At 46.7% G+C, this 22806-nt stretch overlaps 1 long non-coding RNA gene across 1 annotated transcript; it reads left to right on the forward strand.

The window, feature by feature from the left end:
• The first annotated feature begins 2174 nt into the window (after nt 1–2174).
• Nucleotides 2175–7622, forward strand: LOC144168695 (uncharacterized). Its single transcript, XR_013322204.1, has 5 exons — nt 2175–2290; nt 3410–3578; nt 3770–3915; nt 4002–4124; nt 5176–7622. It is a non-coding gene; the product is annotated as an uncharacterized LOC144168695 (long non-coding RNA).
• The last annotated feature ends 15184 nt before the right edge of the window (nt 7623–22806 follow it).

The raw sequence follows: 22806 nt of genomic DNA on the forward strand, positions 1-22806 counted from the left end.
TGGAGCTACTTTTAACAATGGGCCCGTGTTATTTACACACTTCCAAGGTACTAGCCACGCTACACTCTTAATCTGGTTCCATATAAGTTCCAGTTAAAAAGGGTGATCCATATATTTTATGTGGATCCGAACGAAAGAATAACTGGAACAAGACATATAGGTGGATCTTATCTGGAACCGTCAGCTTCTTTTCTTTATGTTCGTGGTTTTTATCTGGAACCGAAGAAATGGGGTCATGCGATGTCGGCGGTTCCTGTTACTGTTCCACTTATGTCCCAGTAAACGGTTGGGGAGAGTGCGTTTGTATATTTTTTGCTCTTGTCTTGTTCCACATAACTCGTGCACGGCAGTGAAGTATGCACTCTTTCATGCATCAACTGGAACAATGAACCGCATATATATTAGGTGCTTCTTGACCCAAGATGCACGTGCGCGTTTAATAAACACGCGCAAACCGCACATAAAATTTAATGAACTTCGTCGACATCTATGATACTGCCTTGCAGCAGTTAACTTTCATAATACGGCTAAGCTGTAGTTTTAGTGACGTCCTTTGACAGAAAACGAAATCCCACTTTTTTGTCAACGGCGTACAAAGCATTCAAAATGTCGAGAGGAGGATATCTTACGCAAAAGAAGAAATTGCAGGAACCCATTTCCAGCTGTTCTGCGGCACCCAAACCGCTTTCGTGAACATCGTATTTTTCTAATTTGAGGAGTCAAGTACAAAATTACCAGTGACTTCAATTTGAGAAGGACTAAACGTCTTCCCTTTCCCCATATGCCGTTCGGGCAAAGCCATAGCTGCTATGGGGCTGAAGAATTCGTGGTGCTTTTGTGAACATCTTCATTACGAAATACTTGTTGAGGCCATTAAATTTTATGCATTTGGTTTACAAAGCGTCGCAGAAACGGCAGTTTATGTTCAGCACTCAGTCATCATCTCGCTGTGGTGTAGTACGCGCTCAATGGTACTTAGTCCACGTTACTTTTGTTGTGATGGGGTACATACATAATGGTAACCGACTGCGTCAAATTTTACACCACACACATCATGCTACGCATGCAGTTATATGCTTAGAAGTTAGTTTTTGTATTTTGTCTCGTCCCGGCTAGTAATTTTCACAAGCAAAAACGAAAGCCTCTTTGCAGGAGGAGAATGACACAAAACCCGGAGAACTAAATCTACCCCGCGGCATCTGCCTTACATTCTATATATTTATACTGAAATGGTATTCTTATTTCAAATTATGCATTGCAGTATCGCGAAAATTCGCAGTGTTACCCTAATGTTGTTACTTGCCGTAGTAATTCAAGTTCACCGAATGACTTGCCTTCTCCTGCTGGTCCCCCCGTTGCTCTTTTCCTGCACTATTGTTGTTCATGATGAAAAACTGCTGGAAAACGGGCAGATGTATTATTACCCGCTAATTAGCGAGTATTCACACTGGATTCACTATGCGGAAGTAGTTTTCTATAACGTGGGTATCAAAGAGCGTCGCAGTATTTATTATTGGTATTGGAAAGACTTGTCAAGAGAACGCAGTCAATAAAGAAGCGTCGTTTTGTTTTCACTGCAAAGAAAGAAATAAAGCTGTCATCAAAGTTTATGCACACATACCGCACGCGCTCACGGACCGCGGAGAGAAACAACTTCAGCCCAACTAACGTGTTAAATTGGCTAATATCTGAGCTCTTTGTTCCAGCCTCAGAGTAACGTAGACATCCGCTTAGAGGCCTACTCCCATTTTCCGAAGCAAACATAAGCGATCAAGGGTGCCGAGCTTGTGATCTCTTCCGCGGACTGGTCACTGGCCACGGCGTGCATCGCCAAAGGCACGGAGAAAGAAACGTTGGCCGAAACGATTACGAAACAACCGCCACTTCAGTGCGGCATGCCGTGCGCATGCGTTGACAGCATGGAGGAAAGAATACAAGGCAGCGCCGCTTGCGTTGATGCATGGTATAGTGGGACGGTAACGGGTACAACGACGATGAGGGAAAAACGGGACTGCGTGAACACTTTTAACGACAGCAGCGCCCCTACGTCTCAACGTTTACGGAAGCTAGTTTTTGTTCATCCGCATGCAGCGCCACCAGTGGCCTTCTATAGCGGTTTTCTCGATTGCTCGCGTTATGCGCTGATGTACTAAATGAACTGTCGGTCAGACTGGCGGGAACGGTTACCAGTTTGTGGTTTGGTTGTGGCGTCAAACTGCGGATTTCTTCATGTCCTCGGGCTGTATTTACTCTTCGACAAAGTGAAGTTTTGCCGGGAGGCGCAAAAAAGGTCAGTGCTGCTTATTTATGTTCTAGTAACGGTTGTTCTTTGACTTGTTCATCACTGCGTCCGATAAACGTGCCGCTCCGCTTCCTCTTCGATGCGAGAAACGTTTTATGTGGGTCGGAGTCGGCTTGACATTTATGGCTGCGTACGTTAGCTAGTGCTATTTAGAAAGTGGCTGGTGCGCGCATTTCTCGAGTCTGCATGTCCGCTTATGGTGTGGTGTTGCTTAGTTGTATATTGACGGTTGCTGTACCTGTCAGCGGTACTGAATCTTCTCGGGTTAGTCGCACGCTATTGTCTCACGCGCACACACTGCACAACATGTTTGTCGGAGCGTCTGTCTTTAGACTTATCGGTATTTTCAAACTTCCGTGTTAATTGCGTTGTGTTGGTCTTGTGAGAGCCATAAATTTACTGTGCTAATTACGCTATTCCGCCTAATGTTAATGTGCGTTCAAGGCGTTAGCGGCAGCACTGCGTACGTTTATCTGTGCTGTGTGTGTAGTTATTCCCCGTTTCTTCCAATGCCTTCGATGAATTCAGATGTTCGATTTACACTAGTCAACTTAAGTTGGCTCCCTGACGTGTAGTGAAATGCAAGGGAAAGTGGTTGTCTCAGCAGTAGCGTAGTAACAAAACGTTCCTTTTGTGGAGGGGAAGGCAGGTGGAAACACGCAGAAAGTGTGGTGCCGTTTCTATGCTGTCAATGTCAGTGGTAACCTGAGACCTCAGAATAATTACCCATAAAACTCACGTGTGGACTATTAGAAGCTTTAACGTCACAAAGTAAGTTTAAAAATAATACATTCCTGCCATTTTATGCTATCAATCTCAGTGGCAGCTCGAGAGTTGGAATAATTTTCAAAACGCTCGGGTGCAAAGTTGTTGCATCATGATGTGCACCAAACATTAATCCATTTCTGTTCTACTTTGAACGTAGAAATTATACTGCAAAAGCAGATTGCTACATTCTGTATTCATACTCTATGACCTGTTCAGAAAGAGTATATGGCTGACTGTGGAGACATTTGGCCCTCCGCTGATAGGTTGTGACAAATGTTTTTGTTCCTCTGCAGAAAAAAAATCAAAAATTATTTCCTTTCTTTACATGCTCCTGCGAAGTCATGGCTGTGGCATTCACTGGCTGAAGACATCTTTGGCATGCTGAAGGGTCGTCGGGGAGAGTGTGGCGGATTATGAATGCCCTGTGGAGCTCATAAGCCACAAAAGAGTGCTTTTTGAGTCGTGCATATTGTGCAGATATTCACCAGTTCTCATAGACCAAGGACAGGTGAGCTTAAAGTATGTTCAAATATTTTTATATTTTTGTTTAGCAAGAAAAGATTACCAGGGCTTCCGCTGTACAAAAGGCATTCTACTTTCGTCGAACGAATCAGACATTGTTCAATATTTTCTCGTGCTCCCTGGGTAAAGCAAGGCATAAATTTATTCTCTGATATTTTTGTACTGTTTATTTTCTAGGCAATAGGGCGAAGGTAGACCTAAAACAGTGGTACATGGAATGCATATGGCCATTTTAATTGTATTTGGACCCCTTCTTGGACGTGTATCATCAGAAGGCAACACATTAAAGCTCTTGCACGGGATGAAATCATTGCATTCTACAAGTAAGTACGCACTGCCATTTTTGGGTCTTTCATGGCGCATTTTTTGGTAGTTTCTTTATAACTAATGGTTTGAAACTTCTTTTCAGTGACAGCTTGGCCTGTGGCTCAAGGTGACAGTAGGAGCTTTTCGGAACACGTTAGCGAAACTTTCCTTGAAGTGCACTTCAAGACTGCCCTGGCAGAAACACCCGGGTCTTAATTTTGGTTGGGTAAGCTGGCATTTTGTTTTTGCGAGACTCAATTTCTGGGTCTGTTCGTCCTAATAAAATCTCAGTGTTAAGAAGTTATAGTGAACGCCAATATTGGCCATTGTGTTCACATTCCGCCTATTACGGATGCTCCAACAGTGGCCAAAAAAAACCACTATTTTGTATTTTAGTTTTGTAAATATTTAGCTTTTACACCTTGAGAGTTGTTGTGATTTGCCAGCACCACGGACACGCCCAACGTGGTTGCTGCTACAACAATACGGTGGCAACTGACGATTTAAATTTCCCGCTTTTAATACGCCCGTAGCACCAATAATACTCCCAAATACAGGCGTAGCATGAGTAATGCTTGCATTGGATTTTGATAGGTGATTAAATAAGGGGTAATTTTTTTAAAGGGAATTGTTTAGAGTACAGGAAGTGATGTCTGCAATAAAATGTGCTATAGTTGTGATTTATAAGAACATTGTGCAACAGCCTAGTTCAGCGTTAGTCAGCTCAACTTCTGGCTCATACCACTACGCACCATGGAGGAATACACATCGATAGGGAAATATTTTAGGTGGAAATAATGCCACAAAAAATTTCTGCCACAGTGCGATATTTATGATTTTCTTGTGACTGGCCATTTATTTCTTTGTGGTAGAAACATCGTTTAGCTGTAAGTTATATTAAGCCAGCCTCACTACAGCATTCTAGGGAGCACATTATACAGTACAGAGAACATTTTTTGCAGAGAGAAGGTGTGTAAAATATAATGCCGAAAGGTGATTATAGTAATTATTATTTGATTAATAAACGAAACCTCTCAAGGATAAAAAACGTTATATTAAGGATACCGATGCAGCAAAGTGGGATACTTTCCAGAATCAGGGCAATTTCATTGATTGTCTGTGGTGATATTGTTTAGCGCATTTTCACCTTTAGCAGCACTCCCAGAAAAAAACCCAAGAAATCACTGATTTTAAATTAATTACTGTGTTATGAAAGGGACTAAGCAACTCACTCATTTAAACCAACCATGTCACCAAATTTTCTTGTTTCCTTGAAGGTACATGAGGTGAGCAGTAAGTCTTCTCGAGGCCCAGTTATTCTGAGAGAAGTGACTGGCGGCATCAATATTGCCCGCAAGAAACACATCACGGATTCGCCGCCTGCATTGTCACGTCAGAATGTGGTCATCCTCTTCGCCGCATATGTCATCTTTTTCGTGTCATCATGTTCATATGGTTGTGTGCCTATGAAGAGTTCTTGGGACTTTTGCAGGGAGTTCTTGGAAAGCATGAGAAGTTTGACAGTGGCCTGGTGTCATTTAAGTTGGAGTCTCTGTTGAAATACTTGAAGTGTTCAGCTCTACTTGGGATTTTAAATTATTGGTAGAGGTTAAAGTATCTCTTAAAAGGCATGAAGGAGGTCAGATGAAAGGCATGGAGGGGGTGAAATCAGATGAAGAGGTTTAAGTTACTGGCACATGCAAGTTTCATGTCAACTGAACACTGAAGTCATGCCTTATTTTTCATCATTGGCACAATGCGCAGGCTGCCTTTGAATCTATAGTGGGTGGTAATGTAGTTCATGGCACCGCATTGTAACGTCCTTATTATTCAAGTGTAGCTCATGATATTTTTTTTTCATGGCAGTGCTGCTGCTGATGCAAAAGTGACAGTGATTATTTACGCAGATGGCTTTCGCTTTCATTGATAAATTTTAGTACCGGATATGAGCTGACACCCATGACCTAGAAGAATTGAAAATGTGCGTATTTGGCTTGAACAAGTTTTCTTCTTTGAACAAAGCTGCATTTCTTGCTTGGCAGAAGCAGGGCTTTGGTCACAATTACACTGATAGCAAGACGGGAGGGTTTTTATAGCACGCAACTGTGAATTTCACCTAAGGTAAAATGTTGAGGCTGGAAAAAATGCTTTCAAGTCTGCTTTGTAAAACTGGTCACCTGTATGATTAAACGCTGGCTTGTTTGCTTCTTAAGGATGTCTGACTTGTTCCCGCTTGAATTGATGACGTATATGATTAGTCTGCTTGTTAAATTTTAATATGTGTAACATGCTTCCAGCTACCTGGTTTGCAAAATTATATAAGATTCACGCTGGCTTTTGTGAGATTTCTTGGGATGAATTATTTTAAACAACTACATATTGTTTGGGCAAGTAACGTGCCTTAAGTCAGGCCTTTTCAGGACGCTCATAAAGTCTATTTTGCCTACAAATAGCTTGATGTTACACTTACGTCTGGTGTCAGGAAACTACTATCTTTAATAATCACGTTTTAATGGTGGCATACTGCTACATGTGACCTCTCGTGTCAAAATGTTTTATCGTTAATCTTGGCTCGAGCGTTGTTTTCCTGAACTCTTGCACTGCACTGTTGTAGGTTTGTGATAATACAACCGTGTATGGCTTGTTTTTAGGCCTTTCCCTACAATTTAATAGCAAACTGCATTTTCCCAAACAGTTATGCGTAAACATAGTATGGCAAGCGCAATGAGTCATTCCGCCTTTGAATTACCTTGGTTTATCTGATAAGACAGCATATTTGATGCTCACTGTTGTATAATGTCTGTGTCAGTGCCACGGTAGACGCACACGTATATTTATTTGTGAAGCAGTTGCCCCTAATACCGTCTTTATTAACCATGTTTTTGAGTAAAGGTGAATATGAGAAAATGCCACTTCGAGCCTAGTGTTATCGTTATGGTATTTATTCCTTGTACGTTGGTCATTTTCTGTGCAATTTAAAATAGACAGCTATTAAAATCTGAAATGTATTCATGCTAACACCCAATAAAGTTGTATAGTATATTGAAAAGCAGTGTATGAGTCATAATAGTTGGTTTCGTGCGTATTTTAATGCAAGTATATTGTTTCTTTTACATGCAGCTGAAAGTCAGAAGAGGATTCTGCGGGTGAAGCCAAAGACTGTGTGCCGCTCTAGGTGCCTCAGACCAACTTTTATGTAGAACTGTGCTCCGATAGGCAACTGTTGGGAACTGTCAGGGACCACACTGCTCCGATGGTTTCTACTTTCAAATTGTTGGTATCACTGCGGGTCATATATCAAGGCTGTGTTAAAATGGTGCTTGCGGTCTCCTGCTGATACCAATGCATCCGCCAGCCTGGCATATGACCTCGGTGTATACCGACAGGAAAGCAGAAATATTGGAAAAGTGGAGTCCCATAGACAGCTTCCCAATGCCTATAGGAACACCGTTTTATATAAACAGCTGGCCTGAAGATACCTGGAACGGCGCACCGGATAAATTCCATAATCATTTTACATGGATCAATGTTCCAGTAACTTAAACTACCCTTTTATTTGGAACAGTGATCCGCATACTTTTATTTGGAACACCGATCCACATAATTTAGTTGCAAAAATATGTGGGGAACTGTTCCACTTAATTTTCAGGATATGTGGAACACGGTTCCAAATATATAACTGGAACTTTTTTGCAAAAAAGTTCCAGTTACTAAGTGGATCTTACGTGGAACCAGATTAAGAGTGTAGACTGGGCAGAGCGTACCTATCCTTAGAATGGATTCCTGATTGTCGAGAATACGAAGTTTGTCCGGTGACTTTCAGTGATCACTGCTTGGTTTTGTTTTGCATTGGCAGGAAAACAAAAAATAAGAATGCCTTTAGTTGGGAAGGGTGGAAACTAAATGGGAAGCTTTTAGAAGATGACGTGTTCGTAGCTAATACGCTTACGTTGCTAGAAAGTTTGGAAAATGAGGGCAGCTGCCATTGTGAAGGATGGGAACTCTTCAAACAGAGTGTAAAAAAATCAAAGCAATTGAAAGATCGAGCCTGAGGCGACAAAACATGAGGCGACAAAGCAAGAGGCCTTATTGCGGGCAAACTTAGAAGCCTTGTTAGCCGAAGAATGCATGAAACCTGGCGAGTACAAAAATGACATACGAACAGTAAAGCGAAAACTTGAAGCGATAGACACAGAGCGTTACCGTGGCGCGCTTGTAAGGGCAAGGGCTGAAAAGATAACTGCGGGCGAGATGCCGTCCAAACGAGCCTTAGGCCTTGAAAAATGGCATGCGCGGCGCAATGACATCGTGGAAATAGAAAATAATGGAACAATTACTCGTGATACAAACATTATAGCAACTGTCTTTTTTTAATACTATAGTGAGCTCTTCGCAAAAGATGAAGTTAATTGTGAAATATTTAAGCGAGATTTTCTGACGTTAATGCCCAGATTAGATGAAGAAACAAAAGAATACCTGGAAATCCCCATTTCTCTTGATGAAATCGTGAAAGCTATAGAGAACCTAAATCCTGGAAAATCCCCTGGACCGGATGGTTTAACGGCTGCCTTTTATAAGAAATTTAAGAATGAAATTGCGCCGGTGCTGCAAATGGTTTTTAAAGAGGCATACGATCTCGACGTACTACCCCCATCCTTCTCTACGTCACACACTGTACTGATCCCCAAAACGGACGAGGCCGTCAAACTCAGAGATGTGAAATCTTACCGGCCTATATGCTTAACAAATGTAGACTATAAAATTTTAACGAAAGTATTAGCTAGTAGGCTCCAAGCAGTAATGCAAGATATTGTAGGTTCACACCAGACTTGTGCGATCAGAGGGCGGACTATATTCACGAATGTACATAAGGCGCGTTGTATTCTGGAGTGTTGTGATGCCACACAATCTGGGGTCGCAATGCTCCAGATTGACTTGGAGAAGGCTTTCGATCATGTGATTTCAAATTTTAGAGTACATTAATGTCGGCAAAGTTATTCGAAATGGAGTGCGTATGGCGTACAGTAAATGCACAACCCGTCTTATAGTTAATAAGGCAGTTGGAAAAAGAGTTCAGGTGCAGCGATCGGTGAGGCAAGGATGCGCGATATCCCCACTCCTTTTCTGCATATATATTGAGACGTTTTGCTTAAGTGTCATTAAAAGCAGTAACATTCAAGGTTTTCGGTTGCAAATGACAGAAGTTCGACTACTAGCGTACGCAGATGACATTGCAGTATTCTGCACTACTAAAGAAAGCATTCTCGAGGTAGTAAAAACCGTGAAACACTTTTGCTTAGCTAGCGGTAGTGCAGTAAACTGGTCTAAATGCTTAGGCTTTTGGCATGGCGAATGGCAGTCCACGCCAAGCGTTTTCGCCAACATCCAGTGGGTCACGAGTCCTGTTAAGCAGCTGGGGGTGCCACTAGACAGTTATCAAGACAGTGACCCTTACTGGGCCAAGCAACTCAAGGAACTTCGAGAAAAGACAGAGAAGTGAAAAGGGTGGGGTTTATCAATGTTTGCGAAAGCCACAGTTTGCAATTTGTTTTTTATAAGCAATCTGTGGTATGTAATGCAAGTTTTGCATTGTTCAAGGGCTAATATTCAGAAACTTCATCGTGTGTTCGCCGTGTTTATCTGGAGTTCATCATGGGAAAGAAGGAACAGACCGAACCTCTTGCGGAAAGTGCGTGAAGGCGGACTTGGTTTATCGCACTTATTTTTAAGGCAAGTGGTCAATAGATTTCTGTTTCTTCATGATGTTGAAGACGCGTTTCTTAGGACGGTTTGTCAGCTGCGACTCGGAAGACTTTTGCCTGAATTTCTTGTGAGCTCTGAGTACATGAGGGGAAGTGTACGTGGATTTTTTAAGGAGGTGGTGCACTCTTAGGCAAAAAGGACTAAAATAGGGACTAAAATACAGCCGTTAGTCTTCGCGGGCGACCGTTCATCTTCAAGGGGAGTACCTGCGGCAGAGTACGTGCCGTGTGCATAAATGCGGACTAACTGTTCGTCCCCGCCGATCTATAAGGAGTAACGGGAAGACGAAACGCATGCAGTTAGTCTCTTTGCTGCGTCGTTAATCCCCTAATGGCGTCGTCGTTGCCCTTTCGCGCATATGTCTGCGAACAGTTTTATATTTCCAAAACACAAGCCATTGCAGTCACTGGGTGCTTTAGATGGTGCCACGGGACAAAATATTGATGTTAGTTATAAGAAAATCGCCTAGGGTTAGTAGAGCGGCGGGTAATGGCTAGGAGCGGCGAAGCGCGGTTGCCATACTCTTCTCGGCGAGGTTATGTTGCATACGATTCGTGCGAGGTAATAACGGCCAATGATAGCTTTCAAGCGCCTTAACAGCAACGCAAAAATTAGTGTCAATAGCAAAAGTGGATTCCTGAGCGTAATGAATATGTATATGTTTAACAGACTAGAAAAAATGCATGTTGCTGATGACAACTGCAAAACAAAAATGCTCGCTATACAGGTAAGTGTCTCGAAGTTATCTTTTACACTCGGTACAAGCTATGACAATGCTGCAACTGCTGTAAAACCCGCTTGCATTTCACAGTCGCAATCGTCTAGCGACGCGAATTTGAAGAATTCAGGCTAAGCAACACCGAATTCGCTTTCGCCGATGCAGGAAAATATGGCATGTTTCTTTATTCTGACACTCACAAGGACGACACCTTTCACATACGTTACATAGAGCACTTAACATATGTATCGAACACTAAGAAAGCACTTAGCTTGCGCTAATTTGTGCGGAAACAAATCAGTCGTCCGATCGCCCAGCTACCTATCTTAACTAGGCGACGACGAGTTGATTGTTATTTACGAGAAAAACTATGGTTGTGAGGCTCTACTTCGAATCGAACTGAGCAATAGTCCCTAAACCTAGCAAAGCGCTAAGCGCAAGGCGCAAAACGCGGTCACGTTCGCTTGCACAGATGGGAATTCGGGCACCAGTTGCAATGGATCTGTTGCGTTATGCACAGAACTACACGCTGTACACTTGAACATTATCTACCGCAGTTACCACCCGGCGGCGTGGTCCAGCGGATAGCGCGTCGGGTTCCTTGTGTATATTTCCGGCCGTCAGGGGGTCGATCCCTGCCGGAGTTTTTTTTCTTTTTTCTGCACTCTATGGTCATACCGTTTTCTTTCTGTGCGTTTTTTTTTAGAGTACTTAAGCGGGGTGAGTCGGAAGAAACTGTACAAAGATATTGTCGAGAGTGAATTGCCAGTGCCAATATACCGCAGCAAGTGTAATCTAAGGCCTGAGAGAGATGTACTTAAGCGAGTGAAAAGAATGACGGTCCCAGGTGGAGTGAAATCTTTCTTTTTTAAACTCCATACTGGAACACTGGAAGTAAATACCTGGATGGAGGAAAAGGGATGGTTTGTGCCATGGGGTGTGAACTGTTTTCTGTGTCGAAAGCCAGAAACAATTGAGCACGTGTTCTTGGATTGTTGGGGAGCGGTGTTCTTTTGGGACATCCTACAGCGAACACTCAAAAAAGATTTGCCTGTCGATGCTTACGGTATTAGGTTTTTGAATGTTGAAAATGAGGACGGTGTGCCGCTTGACACAATTATGCTGTATGGACTACATAGCATCTGGAGAAACAGGATGGCGGTACGCTACTCCGACCCAGATGCCAGGCTTATCAGACACTACTTCAAAGAGTCAATAGGTTCTTTTGTACAGATACAAAAACTTCAGCCCTCTAAACCAGAGTGGCTACTCACAATTGAAGCATTGTTGGTAATGAAAGAATATTGAAATCATCCCGCTTGCCCAAAAAGGGCTACAGTTCTAGTGTTTGTATTGAGTATTGAGTGTACAGATTATCAGTTACGTGTGTCTTGGTTTTGTCATCCTGTCAAAGAAGGCAATAAAGAAAAAAAAAGGGTGGCTGAATCGAGTCACAGACAGACAGACGGGCAGACAGACATACAGACAGACCAAAATTTCTGGGTTTAAGTAGCCCAAGAAAGACTATCGTCTTTAAAAGCCTGCAGAGCAGACGCCTCGGCATTCGATTCTGCGACGCTCGCCGACGCAAATCACTTTGTTGACCGCTGCTTCGCCGCCTCTGTATTCTTTTGGGTTGTTAGGGGAGCACAAGTTCGCTCCAATAAACTTGTTTCTCCTTCAAGACAACTGCGTCGTCCTTGGCTTCGTGACATCTGGTGGAGGTGCGGGGTACTCACCCTTTATGCTCTCTACGACATCTGGAAGCCGCCAAGCCAGCCCAACCAGAGAAAGCCGCCGACTGCAAGGAGTGCTACCCGAGTTTGGTCTCATGCCAGAAGGGCCCAAGAGAAGGAACGCTGCAACAACGTCGCCAATCGTCCTGCAGCAGCCCCGCGGGAACTGCCATCGTTCCGGGGAGCGCCGGGGAGCCCCCGCTGAAGACCCCGAAGAATGGTTGGAGAAGCTGGAGCGCGTCCGCATCTTCAACAGGTGGGACGACGAAGAAACTTTCCGGCATGTCTTCTTTTACTGAGAAGATGCTGTTCGAACTTGGTTCGAGAATCACGAGAGTTTTTTGACCGACTGGACTCAATTCAAAAGAGTGTTCCTTAAGACCTTCACTACCGTTATGAGAAAAGAGCGAGCTGCGCTTTTGCTTGAAACTCGAACGCAGCACCCCAACGAAGGTGTCGTGATCTTCGTTGAGGGAATGAAGCGACTTTTTCGCCGTGCGGACACCGAAATGACCGAAGAAAAGAAGCTCAGGTTTCCAATGCGAGGAGTGAAGCAAGAGCTTTTTGCTTGTCTAGTCCGTAACCTGCCGAAGACGGTGGCTGAATTCGCGTCTGAGGCGGCCGCGATGGAGAAGACGCTGGAAATTCGAACGAGACAGTACGACCGCCCTGTCAACGCGCTGTTCTCGGAGACCATCGGTGCCGCAACTGGAAGCTCCGATACATTGCGCGAGACTATTCGAGCAGTGGTCAAGGAGGAGCTTCAGAAGTTTTTTCCAACAACGCCGCAACCTCAAGTGGCTTCTCTGACTGACGTCATCCGTGAAGAGGTTCAACAGGCGCTGGGAACTTCTATGCCTTCAGAAGCACCCCGTCAGCCCCAAGCGATGACCTACTCCGCAGCTCTTCGTCAACCCCGCCCTGCTCCAACCCGTCGTCAAGAGGCTCAGCCATACCGCCGTTCAATGCCGCCCGCCCGACGCCCTGTAGACCAATACCAGACGCCAAGGAAGACTGACGTGTGGCGAACGCCCGATAATCGCTCGCTGTGCTACCACTGCGGAGAGGCCGACCACATCTACCGTCGCTGCCCTTACAAGAGGCTCGGTCTGCGAGGATTCTCCGTCGACGCACCACGCCCCCGACCCGGGCAGCGCCCTACTCAGATCGACGAATACCTGTCCAACACGAACCGAGGACCTGCCTGTTTCAACCGTTCGCCGTCGCCCTACCGGTACCAGTCGCCAAACCGCCATAACACCGCTGACTTCTCACATGGAAGGTCCCCCAGCCCACGCGGGGGAAACTAAAAGCAGCAACTTCTGGAGGTGAAGTTGCAGAACGGCGAAAAAACGAAAACCCTCCAACGACGCATGGCCGCACCGAACACCGTACCTGCAGCCCAACGACTCGATCTAACCCGGACGTGACTCCCGAATCCGACGACGACACGACGCGACGCGTACCCGAAACGACAGAGCCTGCCGCTGAGAAGATGACGAGAATGACGACGCATGGTGCCCGACCGTCAACACGCACAAGCCGAGATACAACGCCCCGACGCACCAGAAACTCGAGGAAAGCGGCGTCCGACGTCCAGTTGTCCATCGACGGCTTTGACGTAGCCGCCCTCATCGACACGGGAGCCGACTACTCGGTAATTAGCGGGTCATTCGCGTCGAAGCTGAAGAAAGTTACGACAACATGGGACGGTCCGCATATACGCACAGCAGGAGGCCATCTCGTAAAGCCAAGTGGAACGCGCACATCACGTGTCACCATAGGCGGCACCACGTACCCTGCTGAGTTCGTTATTTTACCTAACTGCTCCCGCGACGTAATTCTCGGAATGGACTTTTTGACGGACAACGGTGCAATAATTGATCTGCAGACCAAGTCGATAACTTTTTCCTCCGATCACTCCACGACGCCGCAGCCGAACCCCAATCATCGTGCTGCTGTCAGGATCGCCGACGATCACATCACGCTGCCACCCCGCGCAAGCTTGATGATTGCCGTCTACTGTGAGGATGCTGCTTCTGACATCGACGCTATCGTGATCGAAGGTTGCTTCTCGACCGCGGTGTCTCCGTCGCAAGAGGCATTGCGCACTTTAAGTAACGCCAATCTCACGTTTTGGTCACTAATTTCACCGAAGAGTACCAGCATTTAAACAAGGGAGCTGCAATTGCGTTCCTCGAAGAAACGCAAGAAGCAAGTGACGTGATCGTGGTTGCCGACTTTGAACGCACACCCGATGGCACCTTCAAGCTTCCGCAGCCCTTCGACGTGAATCCGGCGCTACCGAAAGAATAACGGAACAAATTATTGGCTTTGCTGCGTCGCTACAGCGAGTGTTTTTCGTCGAGTTCAAAATTACGTCAGACATACGCGGTCAGACATACCGCGTCTCTCCCCACAAACGGGAAGCCATCCGGACTCAAGACGACGACATGCTCAGCGACGACATTATACAGCCATCGAAAAGCCCCTGGGCTGCGCCGGTCGTACTCGTAAAGAAAAAATAAGGTTCTGCGTTGACTACCGGCGACTAAACAAAATCAACAAAAAGGACGTGTATCCCCTGGCACGAATCGACGACGCCCTCGACCACCTCTGCCATGCCAAGTACTTCTCATCGATGGATTTGAAGACCGCGCGCGCTACTGGCAAATTGAAGTGGACGCGAGAGACCGAGAGAATACTGCGTTTATAACCCCAGACGGCCTATACGAGTTCAAGGTGATGCCTTTTGGGCTGTGCACGGCACCAGCAACGTTTCAAAGAGTCATGGACACTGTGCTAGCTGGCCTGAAGTGGCACACTTGCCTCGTATACCTCGACGACGTTGTGGTATTCGCGCGGAATTTCGACGAACACCTTGCAAGGTTGGAGTCTGTACTCGAGGCCATTCGTACATCGGGGTTAACGCTGAAGCCTGAAAAGTGTCGTTTCGCGTATGAGGAGCTGAAGTTCTTGGACCACGTCGTCAACGCCGCCGGAGTCCTACCTGACCCGGCAAATACTTAGGCCATTGCGAACTTCCCAAGGCCGAAAGACAAGAAGGGCGTGCGAAGATTTCTGGGGCTGTGCGCATACTACCGGCGCTTCATCGCAAACTTCGCTCGCATTGCAGAGCCACTCACACGGTTGACGAAAGGTAGCACGCCTTTCAGCTGGGAAAACGACCAAGAAAAGGCATTCTGCGAGCTGAAAAAACGTCTGCAAAGCCCTCCCGTGCTCGCTCATTTCGACGAAAACGCCGAAACAGAAATGCACACCGACGCCAGCGATACAGGCTTGGGTGCCGTTCTCGTCCAAAAGCAAAGCGGTAGCGAAAACGTAATCGCTTTTGCCAGCCGTGGTCTGTCGAAGGAGGAGAAAAATTACTCAGCCTCTGAAAAAGAGTGCCTCGCAATTATATGGGCCATTTCAAAATTTCGCCCATACGTATATGGTAGACCATTCAAGGTTGTCACAGACCACCATGCGCTGTGTTGGCTCGCCAATTTGAAGGACCCCTCTGGCCGTCTTGGGCGGTGGAGCTTGCGCCTGCAAGAGTTTGACGTTACAATCGTCTACAAATCCGGCAGGAAACACTCCGACGCCGACTGCCTGCCCCGCGCCCCCGTCTACCCGCCACCACTAGACTCCGATGAAGACAGCGCGTTCTTCGGAGTCGTTACGGAGAGCGACCTAGCCGCCCAGCAGCGTGCCGACCCCGACTTGCGCGTCATGATCGACTACCTCGAAGGACGAAATGTCGCCGTGCCCAGGGCGTTCAAGCGGAACTTGCCAGCATTCAGCCTCAAAAACTCCTTCCTCGTGAAGAAGAATTTCAGCCCCGGAACGAGAAGGCATTACCTACTTGTCATCCCCGCTGAGCTCCGTGACGAAATTTTGGAAGCGTGCCACGACGAGCCGTCTTCCGGACATCTCGGCACAGCTCGCAATATTGCAAAAAGGGCCCATCTCCCCGCGAGGGGGACTCGAGTAAATGCGTAATAAAGTCTTGTTCTTAATAAAGTCTTGTTCTCTCTCTCGAGTAAATGCGTCGCATAGGGGGTGGGTGTATTGCGTTAACGTTTAGTGTTTGGGGAGTTGGTGGTAGTGAATGCGATGTATCAGCAGCTTCTTGACGTAGTTTGAATGAGTCAAGGATATAAGGCGCGTTCGTAGCCTTTCATTCTATGTCGGTTTTGTGACGCAGTGGGAAGAGCACCATGTACCTCGCGTTCCGCCCACAGGTAGTGAATGCGTTGTATAAGCAGCTTCTTGACGTAGTTTGAATGAGTCAAGGATATAAGGCGCGTTCGTAGCCTTCCATTCCATTCTGTGTCGGCTTTGTGGCGCAGTGGGTAGAGCACCATGTACCTTGCGTTCCGCCCGCAGGGTCGTGGGACCGAAACCGGGCGCCGGTAAGTATTATTTTTTATATAGTGTAGGGGGAGGGGTGCGGACCCGTTGTTGAGAGCGAGGAGGGTAGCGTGATGCGGGAGAGGAGGAGTGGGGGAGAGGGCGCACCTGGAATGGCTGTTGCGGACGCCGAGGCACGCCAACGCCGACAACGCCGGGTGACATCGTGAGTTAAATAAATGCTCTGCATTTAAAATCAAGGCGAAGTACTTCTGGCCCCGCCTTACATCCGACGTCACCCACTACGTTCGGAGTTGCAGTGACTGCCAGCGACAAAAAACGCCGCCGACAAGACCCGCCGGCTTTCTGCAACCGATCACCGTCCCGTCGAGGCCCTTTCAACAGATTGGAATGGACCTTCTAGGCCCGTTCCCTACGTCACAATCACAGAACAAGTAGATTGTCGTGGCGACAGACTACATGACGGGCTACGATCGAATACGCTGTAATACGCTGCTGTAATACGCAGACCGATCGAATACGCTGTAAAGAACAAAGATAGCCTGAAAGCAGTGAAGAGGCGTCTTGGCATGGGGAAAAATCAGATGTATGCACTTAAAGACAAGCAAGGCAATGTCATTACAAATAGGGATAAAGTATAGTCACAGTAGCCGAGGAGCTCTATAGGTATCTGTACAGTAGCCGGGACATCCAGGATAATGCCGAACGAGAAAGTAGTTCAGAGGAGATAGACATCCCACCAGTAACGACCGAAGAAGTAAGGAAGGCCTTGAAAGAAATGAAAGGGGGCAAAGCACCTGGTGAGGATCAGATAACAGCAGACCTCTTGAAGGATGGCGGAGAAATTGTACTTGAAAAATCGGCAAACCTGTACACGCAATACCTAATGACCACAAGTGTACCGAATCTTGGAAGAACGCGAACATCATCCTAATCCAAAAGAAAGGTGACATGAAGGACTTGAAAAATTACAGGCCGATCAGCTTACTGTCAGTCGTCTACAAGGCACTTACCAAGGTAATCGCTAACAGAATTTCTGCAACCTTAGATTTCAGTCAACCTAAAGAGCAAGCAGGGTTCCGTAAAGGCTATACAACAAAGGACCATATTCACACGATCAATCAGGTGATAGAGAAGTGCGCTGAGTATACTGAACCCTTATATATAGCCTTCATAGATTATGAGAAAGCATTTGACTTGGTCGAAACCCTAGCAGTCATTCAGGCATTACGGAACCAGGGGGCAGATGAGCATTATGTAAGAATACTAGAGGATATCTACAATGGGTCTACAGCTACCATCATCCTCCATAGGGAGAGCAGTAAAATACCTATAAGGAAGGGTGTCAGACAAGGATACACAATCTCTCCAATGTTATTCACAGCATGTTTACAAGAAGTATTCAGAACACTGGATGGGGAACAGTTGGGAGTAAGGGTTAATGGAGAATACCTGAGTAACCTCAGATTTGCTGATGACGTTGCCTTGCTAAGTAACTCGGGGGACGAATTGCAAAGCATGCTTTCCGCACTGGGCGAACAGAGTAGAACCGTGGGACTGAAAATTAATATGCAGAAAACTAAAGTAATGATCAATAACCTCGGGACAGCACAGCGGTTTGACATAGGTGGCGAGGCAGTGGAAGTGGTAAGCGAATATATATACTTAGGCCAAGTTGTGACCCCGGATCCCAACCATGAGGCAGAGATAATTCAAAGGATCAGAATGGGGTGGGGTGCATATGGCAGGCATTCTCAGATAATGAATGGGAGCCTACCATTGTCGCTGAAGAAGAAAGTATATGACAGCTGCATCTTACCGGTACTCACCTAGCTACGGGGCAGAAACTTGGAGGCTGAGCAGAGCACTATTAAATTGAGGACGACTGAGCGAGCAATGGAGCGAAAAATGATAGGTGTAACATTAAGGGACAAGAAGAGAGCGGAGTGGGTCAGGGAACAAACGCGCGTCAAGGACATATTAGTAGAAATTAAGAAGAAGAAATGGACGTGGGCAGGGCATCTAATGCGAAGGCAAGATAACCGTTGGTCATTAAGGGTAACAGAGTGGATCCCTAGAGAAGGCAAGCACTGCAGGGGGCGGCAGAAAGTTAGGTGGGAAGATGAGATCAAGAAGTTTGCGGGGATAAATTGGTCGCAGTTAGCACAGGACCGGGGTAATTGGAGACTAATGGGAGAGGCCTTTGCCCTGCGGTGGGCGTAGATAGGCTGGTGATGATGATTTAGAGTCCCGGCTACCTGCACTAGAGTCTCGGTTTAAGCTTTTAACTGCGCTGACGATGCTTAAGATTTTCAAATCGCCCCTCAGCAGAGATTTGTGACTGATGGTGGCTCGACCGGCTTTATTTTTTGACTCGTGGTGGCTCCACCAATACCGTCCTCAATGCGTGTATGCCGAGACATTACTTTCACGCCTTAATATTAACATTCCGTCCGTTATGCAGATGTCCTGGGAAGCTCTCCCTGTTCCCCTAACCTTTAATAACTTTTTCCCTAACAATGTGAAAATGCTGCCTACACGTTTACTAACGGGTTTGTTGAACGTCTATCTGGCTAGCTTGGATTCGTACGTGGTTGTAGCGACTGATGCGTCTCAACTTGAGGAGAGAGCGGGTGTGGGGATTTTCAGTCCACAACTCAACTGGTCGCTTTCGATTCGCCTCCGGACTTCACCCCAATCTTCTATGCTGAGTTTATAGCAATAGTCATAGCATTAAAAAACTTACCTCATCAGATATTAAATGTCGTAATTGTGTCTGATTCATGAGCTTTTTGCTCCGCTTTGATATCCACCCAAAATTCAGCTCTTCTTCGCACATTTGGTTTTTTCGTCCCTTCCCACTCAAGAGAAATCCGCCTGATATGGGTGCCTGGGCATAAGCGTTTATGGCTGAATGAAGAAGCAGACTCTTTAGCGAGGTCATCACTAGACGGCCCTCCGATCGACGTCTGTCCATTTCCCTCCGTACTGACCGGAGCACGGATACGTCGGCATTAACATCTGGCGAGGTGGCAGGAGGGTTTCATCACCTCCTTTGATGATTACGCCCATTTGGCATATACGTGGGACTCCCGATGTTGCGAATCTCGCCAATGCGAGGTTACTTTAACTAAATAATCGTAGCGTCCTGGGCACGTTGGTACTCCATTGCTAAATACATTAATTGCGCTAAAAAGGGGGACACGGACGAAGTGAGGACAGACACACACGGCGCAAACTTCCAACAACTACATTTTATTGCCACTGTGTCAACTTTATACACTTTACAAATGAAGATGGCGCATGTGTAATCGTCAAGAGTGATTAAACGTCCGGCGATGCGGCGTCCAAGAAAACCAATTCCTTTTCGGTAAGAGCCAGCGGGCGTGTGGATCCCTAGAGAAGGCAAGCGCTGCAGGGGGCGGAAGAAAGTTAGGTGGGCAGATGAGATCAAGAAGTTTGCGGGGATAAATCGGTAGCAGTTAGCACAGGACCGGGGTAATTGGAGACTAATGGGAGACGCCTTTGCCTTGCAGTGGGCGTAGATAGGCTGGTGATGATGATGGTGATAGCATATGCCTCGAGGCCTCGAGCTTTGTGATCGCTGCGCCGCCTGCCGCCGCTTCTCCGCGGCGTTGACGGGATTAGCGCTGCGCGGCTGATAGGGGCTCATGCAGTGTTTTGGTTCTCTTTCGCTTCTTTTTGTGCTTCCGCGCCCTAAAAAACTTGGTATGGTGACGTCTGTAAGTAAATAGTACGTTTAGGGCACTTCAAAAGCCGCTGCGTATAGACCCTATGCAAAATGCGCACGCCATCTCACGTCGACTCCGGTAACTAGGTCCGCCATTTTGGTACGGTCGTTTGAAACCGAAACCAATTAGCAAAACATAGAAGGCGGGCATTGACCGCTCTTGGTGATGGACTACAATGCCGGAGCATTAATTCGTACCGCAGAGCACGCAATGCGGAAATACCGGTTCAAATGGAGAAAAGGTACGTGAAGTTCCACGCTTTTGAACGAACTTTGTGACGCGAACTGTGCCGGCGCGAGCAACCTTTGTACGCTGGGCGCGGTGCGCTTGGAGCGAATATTTGTCGTTGGTTGGCTAAGCGCGGGTTTCCGTAGTCGCTGTACGTATGAAAAATACAGCTGCGTTGGAGTTCTCTTGTCCAGCCTTTGTATTCTAAATGAAGCCTGAGCGTGCGCCGCCTATTCACGCGACTGACAGCGGCGCTCGACCGGGAAAACAGTACCACACGTTGCCAAAATTAGGCTGTTTCTTTACTCGCCCCTGTGGCTCTGCGCCCGCTTCATTTCATTGTTAAATGGTACCGCTTAGCCCCTACATGTGCCTTTATCTTACCTAGGGCTGTAAACAAACTTTTCTTGCTGCACTACGCCGTCACGGCGCGGTTGAAAATTTCCTCTGTGGCGGGCGCGCACGGTATGGAAGTGTGTTGTTGGTTTCTTTACGTTGCATTTAGCCGCGTGTCGTTGCAGAAGTGGCGAACGCTGTTTTATGATGATCTAACGGTGGAAAATTCGAGCTTTTGCACTTGGTTCCCGATTTTCCGTGCTGAAAGGTTTGTTGTTACGTCAAGTTAACTTGGTGCCCATTGTCATTCCAGCAACGATGTATTTACTGTCGAATATTTTGAGACTAAAATACACACTCACTCCTCTAGTTTGTCACATGCTGCATGCATGCCTCCGACGTAATAATAGTGGCCATAGATGTAGGTAGCTGAGACAATTTTCAAGTTTTATTCAAAAAGAAAACGGCCACAGTTGCATCAGGCTGCCGCGCATCAGCTTGAGAGCTTTTGCGTTTTTTGTATCCACAGTGAAAATCCCAGTAAATTAAACTACTTCGCTTATTTATAGCGCGTGCAGTATAGCAAACTGTGGATATAAATGGAACAAAAAGAAGCATTCGCGCACCCCTGCATGTCGCGGTCTAGTAAACACGACGTTGCCCAGCCTCTGCGTGCTCCTGAATGCTTGCTGGTAGCTCATAGGTGACCCTTCAGGTGCCATGCCAGTCCTTGTTTCTGTCACTGGCGGGGGGGGGGGGGGGGGGGGGAAGGAGGAGCGGGAGGCCAGCACAACTGGGGCAAAAAACTCATTACCAAAGCTACCAAGTTTTCTCCCAAGCGCCTGCACGGCACTTAGTTGCTGCTCGCATTGCTCCTGTACTCGACGTGCATCGAACAGACGCATTGGCAAGGGAAGGGAGGGGCCATTTTATCGCGGGCTTCTCCAGTCAATGTCTTGGACACTCGCTGGCTTGATGCCCTGCTGTCTAGGATGTCGCCACTGCTGTGGCAGCTCAGTGCACGCAAGCTTTGGTGGCGCCTCTTAAAACCTTCGGCTTGCAAGAGGGCGAGTAGGTGCACAGCAGCCAGGATGTGACTCCATGCTCCACTGCAACCCGCCGGGCACTCGCACGATGCCTCCCCAATCGCCCCACTGTCCGTCTCAAAGGTGAGGCACACAACATAGGGCCGGCCACTTTTCTTCTGGGAGCGAAAGTAACTGCTGAGCACATGGATGAGGCCCAACCTGCAAGAACAGAGAGAGTATCAGTAAATAACACTCAGGGAAGAACAGGACTAGTGCGCTACAGTTTATGGTAAAGGGACAGAGCAGAAAGAAGTGGCCGCAAGGAACAGACTCAAAATGACCAGATTTTGTGTCTTCCTTAACACTGTTGCAAGGGCAATAATTTACACCTCAAACAGCAATGTCAAAATTGTTTGTCAAGTTCGAGCGTGCGAGTATCTCTGCATGTTTTGTTAATGCATTTTTCAAGAGAAGGAAGTTTAACATTTAAAATTACCTCAGCGTGGGTAATGATACCAGTACCCGCATAATCGTGTTCGTCATAACTTAAGCAAGCAATAATATGATTATCTGGAACTCACTTCCAGAATCTTTCAAGATAAACACGCAAACATTCAGGCTATACCGATGACCCATCGAATTAAAAAAATCTAGTTCAGTGAGTTCGAGCTAACGAGGTTGTACTGTATTATCTATTCGTGCACACCAAAAACATGCGCTTTAGAAACAAACACAACCACCCCACCGCCAGAAAAGGTGAAGAAAGACACACAAACAGATTTTTGCGCAGAACATGCGCAATAAATAATGAAAACACACAAAAAAAGAAAATTCAAGGCGTACGTGCGCTTTTGTAGTTGACTTCGCCGCAAAGCACGATTGCTTTGCGGCAAACGCGCGGGCGGACGACCGTCACGGAAAACGGCCGCAACCTTTCTGTAAACATCTTCGCCAAAAATCATCCCGAAAA

This window comes from Haemaphysalis longicornis, unplaced genomic scaffold, assembly GCF_048455015.1.
Source record: "Haemaphysalis longicornis isolate Haplotype H1 unplaced genomic scaffold, Haemaphysalis longicornis Haplotype H1 scaffold_2, whole genome shotgun sequence".
In the NCBI taxonomy this organism is placed as follows: domain Eukaryota; kingdom Metazoa; phylum Arthropoda; class Arachnida; order Ixodida; family Ixodidae; genus Haemaphysalis; species Haemaphysalis longicornis.